The sequence below is a fragment of the Dipteris shenzhenensis genome, chromosome 19 (genome assembly GCF_047967505.1).
Source record: "Dipteris shenzhenensis isolate YYH24624 ecotype China chromosome 19, Dip_SZ_1.0, whole genome shotgun sequence".
In the NCBI taxonomy this organism is placed as follows: domain Eukaryota; kingdom Viridiplantae; phylum Streptophyta; class Polypodiopsida; order Gleicheniales; family Dipteridaceae; genus Dipteris; species Dipteris shenzhenensis.
In genome coordinates, this window is record NC_141614.1 from 51,331,575 (window position 1) to 51,340,593 (window position 9,019).

At 42.8% G+C, this 9,019-nt stretch overlaps 1 protein-coding gene across 1 annotated transcript in view; it reads right to left on the reverse strand.

Annotated features, from left to right (window-relative positions):
- The window catches only part of LOC147890613 (protein CHROMATIN REMODELING 35-like), a 128,693-nt gene extending 120,393 nt beyond the window's left edge, over positions 1-8,300 (reverse strand). The window contains exon 1 of the mRNA XM_087391069.1: positions 8,173-8,300. The gene's annotated coding sequence lies outside the window, so the exon portion shown is untranslated. The remainder of the gene's footprint in view (positions 1-8,172) is intronic.
- Between the last annotated feature and the right edge of the window lie 719 nt (positions 8,301-9,019).

A 9,019-nucleotide genomic window follows, 5' to 3' on the forward strand; every position in this document is an offset into this window, starting at 1 on the left:
TCCAAAAGCACAAGCGTCTTTGTACATAAAGTCTTTAAAGTCAGGATCATCTAGTACAAATGAATCATCTATAAAACGCCTAACTTAGCTAAGCTTAGGTAAAATGATAGGGCAGGAATTGATAGAAATAAGACGTTGCATAAACTCAAATTAATAAGTGAAAAGATAAAAGTTTGCTAAAAAGGCAGCACATTTAGTGCCCATGGCGATTCCTATAATTTGTTCAAACAAAGAATCACCTATTGTCATGTAAAGATTATCCAAAAGAAAATCTAACACTTACTACCTTGTGTATCTTTTCTTTATAGAATCGCTGTCATGATCTTCATTATTTAGCCACAAAAAGTCAAAACATAAAGCTGTTTTCTCAACTTTTAGCACTTCGCATCTATTTTTGTCAAATCTCAGCTTGAAATCTTCTGCTACTAGCTTTTTTATTCTAAACTTCAGATCTTCCAGCTCGATCTTTGTGTAAAGCGTAGTAAAATCATAGGTTTCAAGGAGAATAGGAGACTCTTTTTCCTGAATGCTTCAAGAGCAATTAAAAAATTATACAACAGAAAACACTCCTTAAAAATGACTTTGAATGTCTCTAATGACACAAACATTTCAATCTTCTTATTTTCTTTAGCTTTTCCGTTAGACCTAGAGTACATAGAAGGTGGGCCCAAACATCTTTATTCAGCATCTCTATTGGTATTTTACCAATACTTTTGATTTGATGAGGTGAGAAGTCTCCTAGCACAACATGGTCATCAAAGTCTAAGTTGTACGAATTACTTCTTATTAGGATTGTAAAATTGCAATGTTACAAAGTCTTTACTATTGGTCTGTCCAGACTTGATTCTTTCTCTTACAATCAGAAGAAAAATATCTAGGCTTCAGCCTTCGCATAATAATAGCAAGTACATGTTTTCTTGGTTTTCTGTGTGATGGCTGACCTTGCTATGATTTTGAAGTATAATTCCAAATACGTTTGTCACTAAAATCAGGGTTTTTGATATTGTTGTCTACTTTTAGTCGTTAAGGCTACATGGCCCATCAATCTAGCAAATCTTTGACCATGTTTAAACTCACTAACATTTTGGCATTCTCTCATTTTAATCATGCTATACTGCCTCTGAATAAATAAACACAAAGAATATGTTGGAGCTTATGCACTCCACAAGGTCCTCCTCCTATCTGCCAGCTATCTCTAGACTCGAGCCCGCGTGCTCCACCTCGAGCGTCTGTAGACTTTCTGTCCAGAATTATCTTCTCAACCTTGCTTCCCTGCGTGTCAGCCTAGGTAGGCAGCCCCTGTCAAGCTTTGTCTGCAGCACACAGGTCCTCTTGGTCCTCCTGAATGTAGGCCTCATGACAGCTGCTCCACTGCTCCAAACTGCTTATGAGAGGCTGCTCCAGAAGATGGTAAATGAGGGCCTGGAGGCCCTCCTTTTATAGCCCCCAAGGGCTGCTGCAAAAACCGACCAGTCTGGCCGACCAGACTGGTCTGTAAAATCCGACCAGGTTGGCTGGTCCAACCAGCCCTATAAAAGGACCTTTGTCAGGCCCTTGTTGGGCTGTTGCTTCTGCCATTGTAGGAGCCTCTTGCAGGCATTTTTGCCTGCCCTCTGCCCCTGCCTTTTGCAGCCCTCTGCAGGCTCTCTCTGGCCCGCCATGCTGCGCCATATCCAGGGCCTGTTGTAGGTTGCTTTCCTGCCTCTATATAAGGGCCTCTGCCAGGCCCTTTTGGCTGTGCTGTCAGACCCCAAACTTTGCAGGGTACAGCTCCCCTGGTCTGCCCATCTCCAGGCCTGGTTGGCTGGCTCCAACCAGCCCCAACCAGCCTCAGCCAATGGCCTGATCCAGGCCTGCTGGTTCCCCCTTTTTGCTGCGCCACTTTCCAGGTCTTTTTTCTGCCCCTGCCTTTTGCAGCCCTCTGCAGGCTCTCTCTGGCCCGCCATGCTGCACCATATCCAGGGCCTGTTGTAGGTTGCTTTCCTGCCTCTATATAAGGGCCTCTGCCAGGCCCTTTTGGGCTGCTGTTAGACCCCAAACTTTGCAGGGTACAGCTCCCCTGGTCTGCCCATCTCCAGGCCTGGTTGGCTGGCTCCAACCAGCCCCAACCAGCCTCAGCCAATGGCCTGACCCAGGCCTGCTGGTTCCCCCTTTTTGCTGCGCCACTTTCCAGGTCTTTTTTCTGCCCCTGCCTTTTGCAGCCCTCTGCAGGCTCTCTCTGGCCCATCATGCTGCGCCATATCCAGGGCCTGTTGTAGGTTGTTTTCCTGCCTCTACATAAGGGCCTCTGCCAGGCCCTTTTGGGCTGCCGTCAGGCCCCAAACTTTGCAGGGTACAGCTCCCCTGGTCTGCCCATTTCCAGGCCTGGTTGGCTGGCTCCAACCAGCCCCAACCAGCCTCAGCCAATAGCCTGAACCAGGCCTGCTGGTTCCCCCTTTTTGCTGCGCCACTTTCCAGGTCTGTTGCAGGTCAAGATCTTTGCCACGAGGCTCGCTTTTCTCCTGGGTATACTCCGCCATCTAATGCTGCTCCAGATCTGCCTCTTCCAGGTCGAATCCATGCTAAACATCCATAGCCATTATTGAGTCCATGAGCTCCATCTGTTGCAGCCACCATGGCTCTTCCAGGTACCTCACTTTTCTTTATTCTTTGATTTCTGCCCACATGGCAGCCATGCTGCTCTCATGTGTCAGTCTCTCAATCCCTAGGTTCACCACCCCCATGCTCTCCTCATATGGGGGCTTACAGATAGGGAGGTGACCTTTCCAACAGGAGTCCATCCCCCATTGTCTGTGGGAATGCCCAGCAAGGCAAAGGATCAGGTCAGCACCTCTCAAGATTGCGGCCAATACACAACGGATGCAACCATGGGGGGTGGATGGTGGCTTACAGAGGGGGGCCATGCATTCTCGATTGATCCAACCTCTCCAACCTACCAGATTCAGGGCCAGCATGTGGTCACGATTGAGGCATATGATCCGATGCCTCCTTCCCGCGTGCGGCCTACGCCATCGCAAGAGGATAGTGTGTATGGGAGACGGTGTCCAGCATCACTGCTTGGAACATCTGGGTTGCCCATTGCAGTCTGATTATGGGAGGCCATCATGCTTTGCTGGCAGCAATCTTGTTGCCATCAAGCATGACATTATTTACACCCTACGTGACATTTGGGAGTGTAGGACTCCGGGTTCTAGAGCGACCACTGCAAGGTGGGAGTGTTTCTGCAAGGCCTATCTTGTAGGCATTTTTTATGTCCTCACAATGAGAGGTATTCACTGGTTGTATAGTCTGCCACCTTGGTTGTCAGCCCCTGTTTCAAAGATTCCCTAGGCAGTGAGCTGGGTTCTCCAGAAATAGGCTGGTCTCTTTCTGACAACAAAGTTTGTTTGGATCAGCACCTTTAGGATTGCCGCATTGTATCGCTGGTTTTTCAAGCATTAAAGAAGTTCCTTTTCTCTCTTTTTTTAAAAACAAACATCTTGAATTGTTTGGCTGCACAGCATATGTGCATGTGCCAGGTGAGATAAGGAGAAAGCTGCATTCTAAGTCTATCAAATGTGTATTTGTTGGGCAAGCTGAGGAATAAAAGGCAAAGTGGCTTCCTAATATGCAAAGGAGGAAACTCATAATCAGTAGAGATAGTCAGTTTCTGAGGCAGATGAGACCCAACCTGGTAAATAGGAAAAACAGCAGATAAAGCGAAGAAGGTAGTTAGTTGAGGATGAAAGGCCAAGTTGTACTTGAATCTCATGAAAGACTTTGGGGTGAAAAAACTTCACCGAGGCCTATGACAGACCCACAAGGTGACAGATCTAAAGTCCTGTTGGGAGGTATCCTAGTCATTCCAATGTAGCTTTTATGGAAGAGATGACAAAGAGGAAGCAGCTTCAGTCATTTAAAGAAGCTGTCCAATGCAAAGAACAAAGGTTGGCTTGGAATCAGAATGCAATTTCAATTATGAACTGTAACACTAAGCAGACTATCACAGGGGGGAAATGTGATAGGACTCAAAATATTTTGCAGAATCAAGCATGACTTTGATGAGTAAATTCACAATTTTGAGGTGAAAGGGTACATGCAGGATGAAGGGATTAATTATTCTGAACTACATTCAGAACACTTTGTTCTCTTGCAGCACCAAATAGCTGACCCATCTTCCAAATGGATGTCAAATCTACATCTTCAAAGGGTATCTAGGAGACATCGTCTATATTGAGCAATAGGCTAGGATTGATCAGCATTTTCTTCGAAAGGTTTTGAGAACGAGCCTTGCAAATCTCAATCTTTATTTTACTTATGGACAAAAGCTCGTTTGAGTTTGTAGTGCTTTATGTGGATGACAAACTTGTCACTAGGAATCCGGACCAATCAATGGTATTTGTAAATTTTGCCTCATTAAGCTCACCTAGGGCAACTTGTCTTTACAATGGGCCTATTGTGTCATCTAGGGTTGTGGAAACCCAATCTCCATCATCTAGGGTCGTGGAAATCTGTGACTACGCAGGTTTAGTTTGCTATCTTCCAGAGATCTACACACACACAATCATGTGCATGTGTCTCTCTCTGATTACGAGAATTCTATCAATGAAAGCCAAGGTTCTTTTCTCCTTTTCTTTGCATCCCTCTCCTACACACACAACACACCCCAACAACACCATCATTCAATAGCAAAATATATACCTTTGTAAGACTAGAATAAGTCCAATCATACAAATTTCGAATTTTTTGTTGTTCTAAAGATCAAAAATCTACAAAGAAAATAAAAGAGAAAAAATGAAAGAGAAGAAAAAAGAGGTAAACAAAAACTTTTATGAAAAGCAAAAGGAAGACATACTTAGCAAGCAAAGCAACACTTATGTCGTCATCAGTGCCCAAGCATAAGCAGCTATACTGGGTTTCTAAAGACCCGCGGAGTCTCTTGGGCAAACCCAGTGCTTGCTAAAATACGTCAAATAAACAAAAGAGAATGAAAACAAGAAATAAAGAAGAAACGAAGCAGGTGACTTAAGCAAAAATAAACAAGCAAGTCAAGAAACAAAAACTTCCAAAAAACTAGAATCTCTCTCTCTCTCTCTCTCTCTCTCTCTCTCTCTCTCTCTTATTTAAAACATAAAAAGTTAAAAGGCACTTTACACTTATGTCTCGTTTCTGCAAAGAGACAAAAATACATTTCTAACTTAGAAAGCACAAGTATACTCAAACAAACTCTCTTTTGAAACTAAAAGAAAAACGGGCTATTCAGCTCCCCGCTTTTTGTTTTCAGCTTAAGTTCAATCATTCTAAACAAACCTACGGCCGAAACACCATAGATAAAAGACTTCATATCTAAGAATGTGCGAACTTTTTTCATTATTTTCCTTGGATTATACCTCTTGTGTAATAGTAAAGTGATCAAATTACTACAATGAGTGATAAAAGACTCCTTAGTTGTACAAAGGCGGGAAAATCTATGGAATTGGGAAGAAATGACTCCATATTTTGCCAAATCAGAAATGTTTGAGTCAATGTGAGGCATTTTTATAATGTATATTCAGGTTGTTCATGTTTATCGTATATATCAACCTCTAATCCTATGGTAGATTGAGAAAGTCTAAGATCTAAGAAAACACAAGAATCCCCTTTTGAAGTGCAGTTCAGTTCACAAGAGTCACAAGGATAGATTCCTTCTCCAAAAGCTCTAGCGTCTTTGTACATAAAGTCTTGAAAGTTAGGAACATCTGGTACAAATAAATCATCTATAAAACGCCTAACTTGACTAAGCTTATGTAAAATGATAGGGCAGGTATTGATAGAAATAAGACGTTGCATAAACTCAAATTCATAAGTGAAAAGATAAAAGTTTGCTAAAAAGACGGCACAATTAGTGCCCATGGGGATTCCTATAACTTGTTGAAACAAAGAATCACCTATTGTGATGTAAAGATTATCTAAAAGAAAATCTATCCAAGAGCAAACATCTTCTACACTTACTACCTTTGTGTATCTTTTCTTTTTAGAACCTATGTCATGATCTTTATTTTTTAGCCACAAAAAGTCAAAGCATAAGGCTGTTTTCTCAACTTTTAGCACTTTGCATCTATCTTTGTCAAATCTCAGCTTGAAAACTTCAGCCACTAGCTTTTTAATTCTAAACTTCAGGTCTTCCAGCTCAATCTTTGTGTAAAGCGTCGTAAAATGTTAAGTCTCGAACAAAAGACATAGGAGCACCCATTATCTACGCAAGATACCATACACACAATTCAAACAAAATGCCAATACCACTGGGAGTGACATGCACATCAACTAGCAGCTACTTCCATGAAATAAACTACGAACTTTATTAAACCCATCCAAACTTGCTACTAAAAAAGCCTTACCAAAACTAGTCGTGACTAAAGTAAATTAGAAGCCCATACTATAGCTATACATTTAACCAAGCCTAGGACATTCTGATGGCCAAAGGACTTCGGGCAAGATAAACAAATGAATACTTGGCCAATAATTTCTTATCATGGCATGGCCACAGTCAAGGAGCTCCGTCATGGAATAGGACATATGTGTACATTAAGCAAGGTCAGCCATGGACCTTATTCATGACCTCTAGACTCATGGTGGTACAATTTAAAGATCTACATCTAGGTGGTGGTTCCAAAATGGTGCCTTCTTGTGCTCATCTCTACATTTTAGTGAGGACTATAAGGCAATTCAATATGCGGTACAGTTGAAGCATCACCAAAAGAAGAAATGTCTACGCCAAATACTATAGGTGTCTGTTGGGACCCTAATACTCAATTTAGACTACGATTATGCCTATCACTAGGGAGTTAACCTGCCATAGTTTTCTTGGTGTGACTGTATCTAGATTCACAGACGACCATATCCTCCCTTCTTTGATAAATATATAATATTTCTAAGAATGAAACTGACAATAGCCATCACCTTCTACCCAAATAATAGCACAAGCTAGTACTACAATCTGAATTCGATTCATCAAGAAGGATGGGATCCCTATATGAGCTAAGTCCAAGTATGACCATGTTATGGGAGAATGCAATCCATCATGGAATTCCTATATGAGCTAACCTACATGTTGGGGAGACGACAACCCATCCCATGAGTGAAGAAATTACAACTATCCCACACCTCGGGTATGTACCATTTGCATCTTGAATACGCTAAACAGACAGTTTTATGTCAGAATCCTTGTCAAATTTTCAGAAAACATAATGATCAAACATGCCCATCACATCCCACATTTGCATTAATCGGCTTTGCGGATTAAGGATTAAGGTCGCCTTCTCAAAAGGATTCATCTCTTACTTTAGAGGGGCACCTTCTCCTAATCCCGGGGGACATCTGTTGCTTAGTAGTCACAGCGTTGCACTTGTAGACCTCAAAGGAGAAAACTACAGCACCTTCGATGTCTTGAATGGACAATTACCATTTATGTCTCTCCTACTTAGCCAGGTCCAATGAACAGAAAATTCCGTTTTTGAGCCTGGCATCCACGTTTGTGCCTTCATTGCGATGGAACTCCCAATGAACACCTTCCTGTGGTTCTCTTTGGGGCTACAACGTAAGACTGCTCCCAACGCCTAGTGCGCGTCATGCACCCAGTGGTAAGTATAATATACTTGATATTTCATGCAAAGTGTGGATGAGCGCAACCTTTCAGTGGCTCTGGGGATGGCCCATCAGTCAGTCTTCAACGTTTAGTCTACACCCTTAAGGTTGGAAAGTCTTTTGCACCTCGCAACCCTTGGCAATCCCTCTTCTGCCTCGTAGCGGTGTAGTTTACCGTCCCTGCACCTTAGTTTGCATCCTCTCCAACCTCTGCTATTCCGTAAAGATTGCCTTCCACGTCATTGTGGATAGTGCTACGCAAAGACAGAATGAGGGTCAAAGCGACTTGTATGCTCTCTCCACGGAGACCTGGCTTCTCCTTATGCAGAGAAATACTCTACTAATGGGGTATTATCTCATGGTAAGAGGAGAAATTTATACACACTATCGTCCTTTTGGGTGAAATTTTGAGCATGGCTTCAATTTCTACCAGTGGAAATCGCGGCCATGAGACTGTCAACCACTCGGGCATCAATAAAAAGTCTCGGCACCTATCCTCGTGGGCTCTGAAGGGGCAACTGAATGGGAAACATGTCACAAACAATGCTACCTACGGAAACAAATTCTTACTGTTGCATGTTTGCGATCGGGCTGGCTTGATTGACGCGAAGAGGTGGAAGAAGAACCGAGAGAACGAATGAAGCTACAAGGCAGAAAGGTGGAGTAGCTGAAGAGGGCTCCTTGTGAGCTACGCAGGGCACTGGATTTCATGTAGAGTCACGTCGCCATTTGCACCATCTCATTAAGATGGCGGCCTAATGCTTTTTTTTTTTTTTTTTTTCAAGCCATGCTATCGAACACTACGCTTCCTCTTCGGCTTCGAACGAGAGCTGCCAAGTAGCCAGTCCTACCACTCGGCTGCATCTCTGGCATCCTCGGCCTTTTGCTCATTACAAGCTTCCCCAAACTAAAGTTTGACTATTTGATTCATAGTAGTCAAATCATTTCATTCAAAATTTGACTACTTTTTTCCATTTTCCATTTAGTAGGGGACCAGTGTGTTACAACAAGATTGTACCTAGTGGCAAGTGGAGACGTTCTTGAAGGATGTACAAAATGAAGGACTAGTCCTAGATTATAGAGTATCACTATTGCCTTGTTAGCCTGGCGATCAAGACTCTTCAAACGTGATGGAAGTGGTGCAGGCTTCATTCCCTAAAGGTGCGTGTGGCAGTTCAAATTTGGGTGGGTAGCCCACGTGATAGGCACACGGCACCGGTTTCTCTACTCTAGTCCCTGTGCACAACTAAATCGCCAATGTGCAATTGCAATTTCTTCATTTTTCTTTAACCCCATTTTTTGGGAGCTTTCCAAAGATGACACGTATAGAGAGAGCTCTCAAGTTCTAGAGAGAGAATAACGTCAATTATAGATAGTATAGATTATGCCAACGACTAAGGGGATATATTGCAATTGC